This window comes from Takifugu rubripes, chromosome 11, assembly GCF_901000725.2.
Source record: "Takifugu rubripes chromosome 11, fTakRub1.2, whole genome shotgun sequence".
NCBI classification, from domain to species: Eukaryota; Metazoa; Chordata; class Actinopteri; order Tetraodontiformes; family Tetraodontidae; genus Takifugu; species Takifugu rubripes.
In genome coordinates this window covers 5,557,481-5,573,331 of record NC_042295.1, presented here as the reverse complement: position 1 = coordinate 5,573,331, position 15,851 = coordinate 5,557,481, and the positions used below count along the sequence as shown (strand labels likewise).

Below are 15,851 nucleotides of genomic sequence, written 5' to 3'. Positions count from 1 at the left end.
AATAGGAGGACGGCCTATTGCTGCTCCTCAATGGCAACAGAGGGGTGTTTGCTATCTTAAGGATATCTGCAATGACTCTGGGTTACTCTCTTTCAATGATATTAGGGTGGCTTTTGACTTGCCAAATTCCTCTTTTTTCTTTTACTTACAACTAAGATCAGCACTTAAAGCACAGGGTGTGCCCCTGCAGTGCTCTTTACCTACCCACCCATTAAGAGACTTGTTTACTAAACATAAAGGAGCTAAGGGCGTAGTCTCTAAACTATACCGTTTTTTGCAAAGGGACCCAGCCTCACTCCCCATCGAGAGAATTTGGAAAAAAGATTGTCCTGACCTTGCTCAGCAGTTTGATTGGAATGTGGTCTGGTCCAGTATAACGGAAGCATCCCGCAACCCAGACCATCAACATATCCTATGTTCTCTGAAAGCTCTAGGCACTTACATCTATATGTTTTGGGACTGCCCTCCCGTCCAAAGTTTGCTGCTAAGTTGTCTGACCTGACACATGTGCCTGTAACTATACCTGTTTTGATCTTAGATGATCTTTCAGTTCTTAAGATTTCCAAACCAAAAAAAAGACTAATTTTTGCTGGACTAACAGCAGCAAAAAAAATGATTGCAACTCATTGGAAACCACCTCACTCTCTGACCACCCGATCTTGGGTATTGTCCCTGCTCGATGTCATTTACATGGAGCTTTCAACTGCTCGGATTAACTGCGCAAATGAAACTACAATCAACATATGGCGTACCGCCACTGAGTCTTTGAGTAGCATGACATAAAATCTTATCTCCTCTAGCTCTTCTAATATAGTTCCACTGCTGTTTCCCCCTTTTTTTTAAGTGCAATTCCCTTTATTTTTGTCAATATGTGATTTTTTTTGTCCTGTCTTTCTTTCTTTATATACATATTTTTATTTTATTTTATATATATATTTTTTTTTTTGTAATTATTATTTATTTCTGTAGTGTCTCTATTGTATTTTGTCCTATGGCATGTTCTTGGCCTTAGGCTTGTTTCTTCTGTATTGTATTTTTTGCCTTTACTTGAAAATAAAAAATTTGAACATAAAAAAAAAAAAAAATTTGACCACATGAGGGCAAGTTTCCATGGCAGGGCAAGGAAAATAATAGATTTCACCGACATGATAGACCGAGTCAATGGCTGCCCAGAGGCGGTTCCCGTAAAAGCAGAAGATGCAAGTGTTATTAAATTTTTGATTAATCCGACACATGGTTTCCCCAAACAAATTAGGTCTGATAATAGAACTCATTTTAAGAATAAAGATTTACAAGAAGTAGAGAAGGCGTTAGGCGCAGGTAGAAAGAATGAATCAAACACTGAAGAGCAAAATTGGCAACATATGTGCTTACAGTGGAATGAAATGGACACAGGCGCTTCCAATAGCCTTGATGTCAGTAAGAAGCTCTGTTAGCTCCCGAACAGGATTCACCCCCTTTGAGCTCGAGAGGGGTGTTCTCTTTCCGGGACCAGGAGCAGAAAATCCTTAGGCCAGCCCAGCACTTTTATGAAATATAAATCTTATTTTGTTCAACTAAAAACGACTCTCTCAGTTTTCTCCCAACAGGCAACCTCTGTAACCACAGTCAGTGAAGATCCAGGAATTCCACACACAGCTGAGTGGGTTCTTCTGAGAGTCATCAAGTGAAAGTGGTCAGAGCCCAGGTGGACTGGTCCCTTTGAAGTTGCAGAGTGAACATCGCATGTTAACCCTAACCCTAACATCCTAACATACTAACACCCTAACACATTAACCCTAACTCTGGTATCACTGGAATCAATGTACCCCAGCAGATAATTCACAGAGAACGCTTGGACAGATCCGAGAACATCTAAAGAAGATGGCACCATGATTAAACTTCTATTATTCTTGATTACAGCAAAGGGAGCGGTCAGTGAATTGTTATATTGGCCTAGCTTAGGCTAGACCAAAAGGGGGATTGCCCTCCAAGTCCATGCACGTTTGTTGATAAGTAAGAACAGATGACAGGATAGGCAAGATAGTTTCAGCATAGCAACACTCAAAATGTATTGGCAAGACAAGTTATGAAGCTTCAGAGTCTGTTCAAGTACACAGCCTGTCTGTCAGCATGGTCCCCTGAAAAGACTATCTAAGGCTGGCCTGTATCCATCCTATATACAGTTCATATGTCACTTGTTGTTCGCCCTACCTCAGGTGATTTCCTTTGTCTCAGCAGAACATGGACCTGACCTTTTCTTAACCCACCATGTCTTACCAGAATTTCTCAATGCACACATGATACTTGTTCCTGTTTTGACTTACCACAATCAACAGTGGTATGGATTGTATCTGTGTAAGCAGAACTTGTCGTCTTAGCCTTCTGTTGAACTTGCTGACATTGTAACATTAGCTTGGCATGAGTAGCGTTAGTACATCTTGTCATATGCTAAGCTACTTGAGCAATCAATTACATGGTTCTCATTCTGATAATCACAGACATTTCAATATTTCCACGCTGGACTTCCTAGTGCTGCTCTAGAGCATCCAGTTCAACTGTGCCCAGATGACTAAGAGGGTTACTGTCTGTGAAGACAACACACTTGTCCCAACAAATATTCACGGAACTTCTCCGTCATGGCCCATTTCAAAGCCAATAACTCCAGTCTCACGGAATTAAAGTTTTTAAGATTTTTTTTAATTTCCCTGAGGCATTAAAGTTGAGTTGAAGTTGTTGAAGTCGAAGTTGACGATTATCAAACAATCAAGGAAGGAAGTGGAACAAACAGGAAGGATTTAATTTTTCTATTCAAAGAACTGGAAGTGGTTTCCTCAAATTGGCACTAATTATCATTTGATAAACCAAACTAATTTTGATTTTTTTTTTTCCTTAAAAAGGACAGATATTATCCACATTGACTACCTTCTGGTTTCACGGTCAGATGTTTTCTAAGTGTAATGATAATAAGAATCTTTCAAGATGGAAGACAAGAATGTCGATTCACCTGTATTTACGTCACCATTTCACTTCCTTGTATCATGATCATGTCATGCCTCATCTAGCATCCATAACTGCTTTCCATTTTTATTTGATGTGTCATAGTTTTGGATGACAGAAAGAAACAAAAGTGAAAATGAAATGAGTCTGTATGTTGGGCGAGTAATGCTTTGCACTTCATCAAATAGAGCTGCTGACTCTCTAAATTCAAAAATCAATATCATTGTGAAATCAAGAGCAAACTTTCCAAGCATTTTTCATCCAGACCTGTCTGCACGTGAACCTATTAGCCTAAGCAACATTCTTTTGGTGACCTCATTCCTCAGTTCTTTTGGTAACCTCAGTTCCCGGACCTTTTATTGCCGGATGTGGATACGTACATACCAATGGTAATATTGTAGTACCATTATGTTCAATTAAAATTCTGGAGGTCGTTGAAGATTAATAAATGCATTTCTTTATATATTCATTCCTTTCCATGAATCACATGATGCAGTTACTCGGCTGACTGAGTTGATGCTGAAGAATTGAACAGTTTCTATTCATCTCTAAAAATCAGCCACTTTTTAGGGATGCAGCTGGAAGGACGGACCCTGATCATACCTTGAAACACCTACAGACAGCCCTCAACTCCTTCAGGGGGAACCTGCCTTCATGCTTCGTCTTTCCATCCAGATCCCTCGGCAATGAGGTACATTTATTTGAGTAACATTTTGAGTAAAATGTACTTCTAAGAGTATGTTTAATGCACAATATTTGTACTTTTACTTGAGTAGTGAAGAGAATTGTGTTTACCTTGTTACCATGTGTTCTACCATGTGTTTCTGTTTTCTGTTAGAAGTAATTTAGAAGTTAGGGATGGTAGAATCATTAGCAAGTGTAATAAAGATCAGTTTACCCTTTCCTTGACATGATTGTTGTTTAGACAGTTGTAATCGCAAGAGACAGTCAGACGGGGACTGTTAAACACCCATCGTAAAACTTGACAGCATAGTTTACTTGTGTTGATAAGTTCATCTGCGGGAAGAAGGTGAACTTTCAATCAATCAATCAATCAATCTTTATTTATATAGCATCTGTTACAATCAAAATTGTTTCAAGGCGCTTTCCAGAATCCCAGGGCCAGACCCCAGACAAGCAACAGTGGCAAGGAAAAACTCCCCTTTAACAGGAAGAAACCTTGAGCAGGACCAGGCTCATGTAGGGGGACCCTCCTGCTGATGGCCGGCTGGGTAAGCTGATGGCCGGCTGGGTAAACTGCTGGTTAACTTTGACCTGGCCATTTGGGAAACAACGGAGAACAAGGACTGTACCAGTATCCAATGGGACTGGAAGAAGAAGATGAGGTCATCCAAGCAGAGGGACTGGATTGGACTGGATTAGCATCAATAATTTACATATGTGTTTCTATAAAAGACTGGGTCAAGGGATAGTTAGGTTGTCAGACTTCATGCCCGGACAATTGACTTTGTTATTGCAGGGTTATGAACTGGCCCTTACTGGCCTTAGAGCTCTGTAATATTTGTATCTTGAATTGGTTCTATTTGCTAAATACATTTTGAAATTGGCCTTTTTCTTCTTCTAGTCTTCATTCAGAGAACATACGGATTGGCAGTGCCACACGTGAGGTATTGCGATCCAACAGTAGATGCATAAATATATATATATATATATATATATATATATATATATAAATCATACAAATGTAAATGTTGTTTGTGCTTTATTTTGCCAGATATCTGGATTAATTGCTGCCACATGACTGTGTTCCACAAACCTGACAAATTTCTTCATTTTTTGTTCAGCTCTATGGTCAAAAAGAATCAGAAAAGATTAACGATTAGAACTTGTTTTTATTGCTAAACAGGTTTGCACTTAAAACCTGGGGAGAGCCAGATAAAGTGAAATTGAACAGACTAGTCAGGAGTGTTACATGGTGTCTGCCCATCCTCTTCTATGTCTTCCACCTTCACCTTAGTCTTTCCCATAGGCTTTCAGCAGCCTAACACCCCCCATATGAGCCTGGTCCAGCTCAAGGTTTCTTCATGTTGTTGGGTGTCAGGCCCTGGGTTTCTGTAAAGTGCCAAGAATAATAAAAGTGAATTGAATATTAATCTAAACCACTGTTACTTTTGCTTAAAAATATGTTTTTATGTTTTGCAGTTGCATGCTGTGTGTGTACTCATATCGGGATATTTTCAGTAAAGTCTTGCTACAGTTTGGATAATGTACATCATTACATGATTTCTTCATCATTCTGATTCTTCTACATGTCGTCTTGAACACATCTATACATCTAAATGCATTGAGATGCAGCCAAGTAATTGGCTGGTAAGCGATTTGTGTTTTGAAACCATTGAACAGGTTGACCTAAAAAAAAGTGGGCAGCAATCGGATTATCAAAACTGTGTACTGTATACTACAAATAATTATATATGTTCCTGAAGCCTGGCAATATGTTATAATGTGGAGGTCAGATCTATTTTCTTTTGTTTCCCTGCCCTTCATGGTCCTGTTTTGCTTGCTTCACTTGTCTTTGCAGACTTTGTGTGGCTAGCTGATTTCTCCAACCCCATTTACCTCCAGCTCTCCCTCCAATTCTGTTTTCCCTTCCAATTCGTTTTTTTCCTGAATCATCAAGTGGTACATTTACAGCTCTTGAAATAGTTAAATTATATTTTTTTAATTTTTGTTTTTCTGACTGCCTATTTTGGTTTGGTTAGTCTTTAATAGACTTGTGGTTTCTCCCTTCATTTGGTGTTATGGCCCACTCGTGAAGTCGACAACAAAAGAGAAAGACACACTGTCCAGTTTAACCATTTATTTTCTAAAACCAAAGAAAACACCCAATAAAGGAGTATGGCAGGTGAGAATGAAAATCAGTGGTGTGAGCAAGTGCCTGGATGAAGTGAGTAAAGGGGTGAGGTTTGTTGTAGGTGCAAAAGACAATAATTCACCAAGAGGCAAAGCAGCTGGGCACGTGAGATGGAGTTGCAGAGGTAGGAGAAAAAGCCCCAGAATGCTGGATCAGGTGGAACTTTATAACCTGTAGATCACTGGCCAGGTGCTCCAATTAGGTTAGCCCAACCCTGCTGGAAACCTGTGAACCACAGACAGCACAGTGCAAGACAACTCTACAGCTCTGGGGCCGTCACATTTGGAGTGATATTTTTTTTTTTTGCTTGTTTTACACTTTGAAGAGAATTATTTTATCTTGTTAACATCTTTTATCTTATTAGCATGTGTTATACTATATGTTTTTGTTTTATGTTACAGTTAGTTTAGAAGTTAGGAATACTATGTACTCTTTAGTATGAATACACATAAGCAAGTCAGTTGACCCTTCCTTGACCTGAATACTGTTCAGACAGTTGGAGCCAGGCAGACAGGAAATGGTAGACCTCCATCGTAAAACGTGACAGCATAATTTACTGGTGATTGATAAGTTCCTGGACAGGAATATGACCTCTGATCTGGCCATTTGGGAAGACAATGGAGAAGAAGGACTGCACCAACACCAAATGAGGCTGGAAGAAGAAGATGAGGTCACCCAAGAAGAAGGACTGGATTGGACTGAATTAGCATCAATAATTTCTCTGGTGAACCTCAGTAAGGACCAGCTCTTTTAGAGCAGCTGGCAGAAGTACCAGAAGGCACCACTTCCCCACCATCAGAGTGCAAAACCTGCCTGTAAACCACCCCAACACACCCAGTCAGCCGAGTGTTTCTGCTCCTCAGGGCATCGCTTCTCCCAGCAAAATGTACAAAACTTGTGGTTTACAGCATCAGCCTACTGAAGGGTACCAATGTCTACTGGCAAATGTGGAGGGGAAATGTGGATAGCAGCCTGTGAGTCATCAGGCCTCGAGCTTGGAAGGCTTGCTGCAAGGGTGGTGGAAGAGAGGTACCAAAGGCTATGATGTTGAAGTCCACGGCTAAAGGCGGGTGTAGGCAAGGAAAGGCATCTACATTGGCATTACTTTTGCCAGGCCCGTAGCAAACCTCGAAATCGAATGCTGCGAGCTGGCGTCGGATCGCCCTCCAAGTCCATGCACGTTTGTTGATAAGTAAGAACAGATGACAGGATAGGCAAGATAGTTTCAGCATAGCAACACTCAAAATGTATTGGCAAGACAAGTTATGAAGCTTCAGAGTCTGTTCAAGTACACAGCCTGTCTGTCAGCATGGTCCCCTGAAAAAACTATCTAAGGCTGGCCTGTATCCATCCTATATACAGTTCATATGTCACTTGTTGTTCGCCCTACCTCAGGTGATTTCCTTTGTCTCAGCAGAACATGGACCTGACCTTTTCTTAACCCACCATGTCTTACCAGAATTTCTCAATGCACACATGATACTTGTTCCTGTTTTGACTTACCACAATCAACAGTGGTATGGATTGTATCTGTGTAAGCAGAACTTGTCGTCTTAGCCTTCTGTTGAACTTGCTGACATTGTAACATTAGCTTGGCATGAGTAGCGTTAGTACATCTTGTCATATGCTAAGCTACTTGAGCAATCAATTACATGGTTCTCATTCTGATAATCACAGACATTTCAATATTTCCACGCTGGACTTCCTAGTGCTGCTCTAGAGCATCCAGTTCAACTGTGCCCAGATGACTAAGAGGGTTACTGTCTGTGAAGACAACACACTTGCCCAACAAATATTCACGGAACTTCTCCGTCATGGCCCATTTCAAAGCCAATAACTCCAGTCTCACGGAATTAAAGTTTTTAAGATTTTTTTTAATTTCCCTGAGGCATTAAAGTTGAGTTGAAGTTGTTGAAGTCGAAGTTGACGATTATCAAACAATCAAGGAAGGAAGTGGAACAAACAGGAAGGATTTAATTTTTCTATTCAAAGAACTGGAAGTGGTTTCCTCAAATTGGCACTAATTATCATTTGATAAACCAAACTAATTTTGATTTTTTTTTTTCCTTAAAAAGGACAGATATTATCCACATTGACTACCTTCTGGTTTCACGGTCAGATGTTTTCTAAGTGTAATGATAATAAGAATCTTTCAAGATGGAAGACAAGAATGTCGATTCACCTGTATTTACGTCACCATTTCACTTCCTTGTATCATGATCATGTCATGCCTCATCTAGCATCCATAACTGCTTTCCATTTTTATTTGATGTGTCATAGTTTTGGATGACAGAAAGAAACAAAAGTGAAAATGAAATGAGTCTGTATGTTGGGCGAGTAATGCTTTGCACTTCATCAAATAGAGCTGCTGACTCTCTAAATTCAAAAATCAATATCATTGTGAAATCAAGAGCAAACTTTCCAAGCATTTTTCATCCAGACCTGTCTGCACGTGAACCTATTAGCCTAAGCAACATTCTTTTGGTGACCTCATTCCTCAGTTCTTTTGGTAACCTCAGTTCCCGGACCTTTTATTGCCGGATGTGGATACGTACATACCAATGGTAATATTGTAGTACCATTATGTTCAATTAAAATTCTGGAGGTCGTTGAAGATTAATAAATGCATTTCTTTATATATTCATTCCTTTCCATGAATCACATGATGCAGTTACTCGGCTGACTGAGTTGATGCTGAAGAATTGAACAGTTTCTATTCATCTCTAAAAATCAGCCACTTTTTAGGGATGCAGCTGGAAGGACGGACCCTGATCATACCTTGAAACACCTACAGACAGCCCTCAACTCCTTCAGGGGGAACCTGCCTTCATGCTTCGTCTTTCCATCCAGATCCCTCGGCAATGAGGTACATTTATTTGAGTAACATTTTGAGTAAAATGTACTTCTAAGAGTATGTTTAATGCACAATATTTGTACTTTTACTTGAGTAGTGAAGAGAATTGTGTTTACCTTGTTACCATGTGTTCTACCATATGTTTCTGTTTTCTGTTAGAAGTAATTTAGAAGTTAGGGATGGTAGAATCATTAGCAAGTGTAATAAAGATCAGTTTACCCTTTCCTTGACATGATTGTTGTTTAGACAGTTGTAATCGCAAGAGACAGTCAGACGGGGACTGTTAAACACCCATCGTAAAACTTGACAGCATAGTTTACTTGTGTTGATAAGTTCATCTGCGGGAAGAAGGTGAACTTTCAATCAATCAATCAATCAATCTTTATTTATATAGCATCTGTTACAATCAAAATTGTTTCAAGGCGCTTTCCAGAATCCCAGGGCCAGACCCCAGACAAGCAACAGTGGCAAGGAAAAACTCCCCTTTAACAGGAAGAAACCTTGAGCAGGACCAGGCTCATGTAGGGGGACCCTCCTGCTGATGGCCGGCTGGGTAAGCTGATGGCCGGCTGGGTAAACTGCTGGTTAACTTTGACCTGGCCATTTGGGAAACAACGGAGAACAAGGACTGTACCAGTATCCAATGGGACTGGAAGAAGAAGATGAGGTCATCCAAGCAGAGGGACTGGATTGGACTGGATTAGCATCAATAATTTACATATGTGTTTCTATAAAAGACTGGGTCAAGGGATAGTTAGGTTGTCAGACTTCATGCCCGGACAATTGACTTTGTTATTGCAGGGTTATGAACTGGCCCTTACTGGCCTTAGAGCTCTGTAATATTTGTATCTTGAATTGGTTCTATTTGCTAAATACATTTTGAAATTGGCCTTTTTCTTCTTCTAGTCTTCATTCAGAGAACATACGGATTGGCAGTGCCACACGTGAGGTATTGCGATCCAACAGTAGATGCATAAATATATATATATATATATATATATATATATAAATCATACAAATGTAAATGTTGTTTGTGCTTTATTTTGCCAGATATCTGGATTAATTGCTGCCACATGACTGTGTTCCACAAACCTGACAAATTTCTTCATTTTTTGTTCAGCTCTATGGTCAAAAAGAATCAGAAAAGATTAACGATTAGAACTTGTTTTTATTGCTAAACAGGTTTGCACTTAAAACCTGGGGAGAGCCAGATAAAGTGAAATTGAACAGACTAGTCAGGAGTGTTACATGGTGTCTGCCCATCCTCTTCTATGTCTTCCACCTTCACCTTAGTCTTTCCCATAGGCTTTCAGCAGCCTAACACCCCCCATATGAGCCTGGTCCAGCTCAAGGTTTCTTCATGTTGTTGGGTGTCAGGCCCTGGGTTTCTGTAAAGTGCCAAGAATAATAAAAGTGAATTGAATATTAATCTAAACCACTGTTACTTTTGCTTAAAAATATGTTTTTATGTTTTGCAGTTGCATGCTGTGTGTGTACTCATATCGGGATATTTTCAGTAAAGTCTTGCTACAGTTTGGATAATGTACATCATTACATGATTTCTTCATCATTCTGATTCTTCTACATGTCGTCTTGAACACATCTATACATCTAAATGCATTGAGATGCAGCCAAGTAATTGGCTGGTAAGCGATTTGTGTTTTGAAACCATTGAACAGGTTGACCTAAAAAAAAGTGGGCAGCAATCGGATTATCAAAACTGTGTACTGTATACTACAAATAATTATATATGTTCCTGAAGCCTGGCAATATGTTATAATGTGGAGGTCAGATCTATTTTCTTTTGTTTCCCTGCCCTTCATGGTCCTGTTTTGCTTGCTTCACTTGTCTTTGCAGACTTTGTGTGGCTAGCTGATTTCTCCAACCCCATTTACCTCCAGCTCTCCCTCCAATTCTGTTTTCCCTTCCAATTCGTTTTTTTCCTGAATCATCAAGTGGTACATTTACAGCTCTTGAAATAGTTAAATTATATTTTTTTAATTTTTGTTTTTCTGACTGCCTATTTTGGTTTGGTTAGTCTTTAATAGACTTGTGGTTTCTCCCTTCATTTGGTGTTATGGCCCACTCGTGAAGTCGACAACAAAAGAGAAAGACACACTGTCCAGTTTAACCATTTATTTTCTAAAACCAAAGAAAACACCCAATAAAGGAGTATGGCAGGTGAGAATGAAAATCAGTGGTGTGAGCAAGTGCCTGGATGAAGTGAGTAAAGGGGTGAGGTTTGTTGTAGGTGCAAAAGACAATAATTCACCAAGAGGCAAAGCAGCTGGGCACGTGAGATGGAGTTGCAGAGGTAGGAGAAAAAGCCCCAGAATGCTGGATCAGGTGGAACTTTATAACCTGTAGATCACTGGCCAGGTGCTCCAATTAGGTTAGCCCAACCCTGCTGGAAACCTGTGAACCACAGACAGCACAGTGCAAGACAACTCTACAGCTCTGGGGCCGTCACATTTGGAGTGATATTTTTTTTTTTTGCTTGTTTTACACTTTGAAGAGAATTATTTTATCTTGTTAACATCTTTTATCTTATTAGCATGTGTTATACTATATGTTTTTGTTTTATGTTACAGTTAGTTTAGAAGTTAGGAATACTATGTACTCTTTAGTATGAATACACATAAGCAAGTCAGTTGACCCTTCCTTGACCTGAATACTGTTCAGACAGTTGGAGCCAGGCAGACAGGAAATGGTAGACCTCCATCGTAAAACGTGACAGCATAATTTACTGGTGATTGATAAGTTCCTGGACAGGAATATGACCTCTGATCTGGCCATTTGGGAAGACAATGGAGAAGAAGGACTGCACCAACACCAAATGAGGCTGGAAGAAGAAGATGAGGTCACCCAAGAAGAAGGACTGGATTGGACTGAATTAGCATCAATAATTTCTCTGGTGAACCTCAGTAAGGACCAGCTCTTTTAGAGCAGCTGGCAGAAGTACCAGAAGGCACCACTTCCCCACCATCAGAGTGCAAAACCTGCCTGTAAACCACCCCAACACACCCAGTCAGCCGAGTGTTTCTGCTCCTCAGGGCATCGCTTCTCCCAGCAAAATGTACAAAACTTGTGGTTTACAGCATCAGCCTACTGAAGGGTACCAATGTCTACTGGCAAATGTAGAGGGAAAATGTGGATAGCAGCCTGTGAGTCATCAGGCCTCGAGCTTGGAAGGCTTGCTGCAAGGGTGGTGGAAGAGAGGTACCAAAGGCTATGATGTTGAAGTCCACGGCTAAAGGCGGGTGTAGGCAAGGAAAGGCATCTACATTGGCATTACTTTTGCCAGGCCCGTAGCAAACCTCGAAATCGAATGCTGCGAGCTGGCGTCGGATCGCCCTCCAAGTCCATGCACTTTTGTTGATAAGTAAGAACAGATGACAGGATAGGCAAGATAGTTTCAGCATAGCAACACTCAAAATGTATTGGCAAGACAAGTTATGAAGCTTCAGAGTCTGTTCAAGTACACAGCCTGTCTGTCAGCATGGTCCCCTGAAAAAACTATCTAAGGCTGGCCTGTATCCATCCTATATACAGTTCATATGTCACTTGTTGTTCGCCCTACCTCAGGTGATTTCCTTTGTCTCAGCAGAACATGGACCTGACCTTTTCTTAACCCACCATGTCTTACCAGAATTTCTCAATGCACACATGATACTTGTTCCTGTTTTGACTTACCACAATCAACAGTGGTATGGATTGTATCTGTGTAAGCAGAACTTGTCGTCTTAGCCTTCTGTTGAACTTGCTGACATTGTAACATTAGCTTGGCATGAGTAGCGTTAGTACATCTTGTCATATGCTAAGCTACTTGAGCAATCAATTACATGGTTCTCATTCTGATAATCACAGACATTTCAATATTTCCACGCTGGACTTCCTAGTGCTGCTCTAGAGCATCCAGTTCAACTGTGCCCAGATGACTAAGAGGGTTACTGTCTGTGAAGACAACACACTTGCCCAACAAATATTCACGGAACTTCTCCGTCATGGCCCATTTCAAAGCCAATAACTCCAGTCTCACGGAATTAAAGTTTTTAAGATTTTTTTTAATTTCCCTGAGGCATTAAAGTTGAGTTGAAGTTGTTGAAGTCGAAGTTGACGATTATCAAACAATCAAGGAAGGAAGTGGAACAAACAGGAAGGATTTAATTTTCTATTCAAAGAACTGGAAGTGGTTTCCTCAAATTGGCACTAATTATCATTTGATAAACCAAACTAATTTTGATTTTTTTTTTTTCCTTAAAAAGGACAGATATTATCCACATTGACTACCTTCTGGTTTCACGGTCAGATGTTTTCTAAGTGTAATGATAATAAGAATCTTTCAAGATGGAAGACAAGAATGTTGATTCACCTGTATTTACGTCACCATTTCACTTCCTTGTATCATGATCATGTCATGCCTCATCTAGCATCCATAACTGCTTTCCATTTTTATTTGATGTGTCATAGTTTTGGATGACAGAAAGAAACAAAAGTGAAAATGAAATGAGTCTGTATGTTGGGCGAGTAATGCTTTGCACTTCATCAAATAGAGCTGCTGACTCTCTAAATTCAAAAATCAATATCATTGTGAAATCAAGAGCAAACTTTCCAAGCATTTTTCATCCAGACCTGTCTGCACGTGAACCTATTAGCCTAAGCAACATTCTTTTGGTGACCTCATTCCTCAGTTCTTTTGGTAACCTCAGTTCCCGGACCTTTTATTGCCGGATGTGGATACGTACATACCAATGGTAATATTGTAGTACCATTATGTTCAATTAAAATTCTGGAGGTCGTTGAAGATTAATAAATGCATTTCTTTATATATTCATTCCTTTCCATGAATCACATGATGCAGTTACTCGGCTGACTGAGTTGATGCTGAAGAATTGAACAGTTTCTATTCATCTCTAAAAATCAGCCACTTTTTAGGGATGCAGCTGGAAGGACGGACCCTGATCATACCTTGAAACACCTACAGACAGCCCTCAACTCCTTCAGGGGGAACCTGCCTTCATGCTTCGTCTTTCCATCCAGATCCCTCGGCAATGAGGTACATTTATTTGAGTAACATTTTGAGTAAAATGTACTTCTAAGAGTATGTTTAATGCACAATATTTGTACTTTTACTTGAGTAGTGAAGAGAATTGTGTTTACCTTGTTACCATGTGTTCTACCATATGTTTCTGTTTTCTGTTAGAAGTAATTTAGAAGTTAGGGATGGTAGAATCATTAGCAAGTGTAATAAAGATCAGTTTACCCTTTCCTTGACATGATTGTTGTTTAGACAGTTGTAATCGCAAGAGACAGTCAGACGGGGACTGTTAAACACCCATCGTAAAACTTGACAGCATAGTTTACTTGTGTTGATAAGTTCATCTGCGGGAAGAAGGTGAACTTTCAATCAATCAATCAATCAATCTTTATTTATATAGCATCTGTTACAATCAAAATTGTTTCAAGGCGCTTTCCAGAATCCCAGGGCCAGACCCCAGACAAGCAACAGTGGCAAGGAAAAACTCCCCTTTAACAGGAAGAAACCTTGAGCAGGACCAGGCTCATGTAGGGGGACCCTCCTGCTGATGGCCGGCTGGGTAAGCTGATGGCCGGCTGGGTAAACTGCTGGTTAACTTTGACCTGGCCATTTGGGAAACAACGGAGAACAAGGACTGTACCAGTATCCAATGGGACTGGAAGAAGAAGATGAGGTCATCCAAGCAGAGGGACTGGATTGGACTGGATTAGCATCAATAATTTACATATGTGTTTCTATAAAAGACTGGGTCAAGGGATAGTTAGGTTGTCAGACTTCATGCCCGGACAATTGACTTTGTTATTGCAGGGTTATGAACTGGCCCTTACTGGCCTTAGAGCTCTGTAATATTTGTATCTTGAATTGGTTCTATTTGCTAAATACATTTTGAAATTGGCCTTTTTCTTCTTCTAGTCTTCATTCAGAGAACATACGGATTGGCAGTGCCACACGTGAGGTATTGCGATCCAACAGTAGATGCATAAATATATATATATATATATATATATATATATATATAAATCATACAAATGTAAATGTTGTTTGTGCTTTATTTTGCCAGATATCTGGATTAATTGCTGCCACATGACTGTGTTCCACAAACCTGACAAATTTCTTCATTTTTTGTTCAGCTCTATGGTCAAAAAGAATCAGAAAAGATTAACGATTAGAACTTGTTTTTATTGCTAAACAGGTTTGCACTTAAAACCTGGGGAGAGCCAGATAAAGTGAAATTGAACAGACTAGTCAGGAGTGTTACATGGTGTCTGCCCATCCTCTTCTATGTCTTCCACCTTCACCTTAGTCTTTCCCATAGGCTTTCAGCAGCCTAACACCCCCCATATGAGCCTGGTCCAGCTCAAGGTTTCTTCATGTTGTTGGGTGTCAGGCCCTGGGTTTCTGTAAAGTGCCAAGAATAATAAAAGTGAATTGAATATTAATCTAAACCACTGTTACTTTTGCTTAAAAATATGTTTTTATGTTTTGCAGTTGCATGCTGTGTGTGTACTCATAGTATAGTTTACTGGTGTTGATAAGTTCCTTGGCAGGAATATGACTTCGGACCTGGCCATCTGGAGAAGATAATGGAGAAGAAGGATCACTGGCCAGGTGCTCCAATTAGGTTAGCCCAACCCTGCTGGAAACCTGTGAACCACAGACAGCACAGTGCAAGACAACTCTACAGCTCTGGGGCCGTCACATTTGGAGTGATTTTTTTTTTTGCTTGTTTTACACTTTTAAAGTGTTTTTTTTTTTCTTCTCACTTTGTTCTTTAAAGACAGCAATTGCTCTTAATCCATATGTGCTTTGTTCAGAGTCTTAACCTAAAAGTTTAGGCCACATGTGTCAAACTCAAGATCACAGGCCAGATGTGGCCTGCCACGTCATTTTATGTAGCCTGTGAGTGTTTAATTGGTCTTAAAAATCTGTGTCAAAATAGGTCTATGCTTCTTTAAGGTGTGCCTTGACCACAGACTACATTTCTCACAATGCATTTCGATTGTGTTACCTGCAAAGTGAGGGCATCCTGCTACTAGATCGCAGTGTATGTATATGCATCATACACATTGAAATTGAGATTGAAATATCCACAAATGATCCTAAAA

General features: G+C 40.0%; 3 long non-coding RNA genes across 6 annotated transcripts; all 3 read left to right on the top strand.

The window, feature by feature from the left end:
- The first annotated feature begins 2,702 nt into the window (after window positions 1-2,702).
- Window positions 2,703-5,426, top strand: LOC105418823 (uncharacterized). 2 transcript variants are annotated; one of them, XR_965856.2, is made up of 4 exons: window positions 2,703-3,368; window positions 3,539-3,670; window positions 4,565-4,607; window positions 4,715-5,426. It is a non-coding gene; the product is annotated as an uncharacterized lncRNA (long non-coding RNA). The 2 variants fall into 2 exon arrangements; XR_003890127.1 differs by having other exon boundaries at window positions 2,703-3,670.
- A 2,326-nt stretch (window positions 5,427-7,752) lies between these two features.
- LOC115251588 (uncharacterized) lies at window positions 7,753-10,470 on the top strand. Of its 2 annotated transcripts, XR_003890126.1 has the most exons (4): window positions 7,753-8,418; window positions 8,589-8,720; window positions 9,615-9,657; window positions 9,759-10,470. It is a non-coding gene; the product is annotated as an uncharacterized lncRNA (long non-coding RNA). The 2 variants fall into 2 exon arrangements; XR_003890125.1 differs by having other exon boundaries at window positions 7,753-8,720.
- A 2,576-nt stretch (window positions 10,471-13,046) lies between these two features.
- Window positions 13,047-15,247, top strand: LOC105418541 (uncharacterized). Of its 2 annotated transcripts, XR_965708.2 has the most exons (4): window positions 13,047-13,462; window positions 13,633-13,764; window positions 14,659-14,701; window positions 14,807-15,247. It is a non-coding gene; the product is annotated as an uncharacterized lncRNA (long non-coding RNA). The 2 variants fall into 2 exon arrangements; XR_003890128.1 differs by having other exon boundaries at window positions 13,047-13,764.
- Window positions 15,248-15,851: the final 604 nt, after the last annotated feature.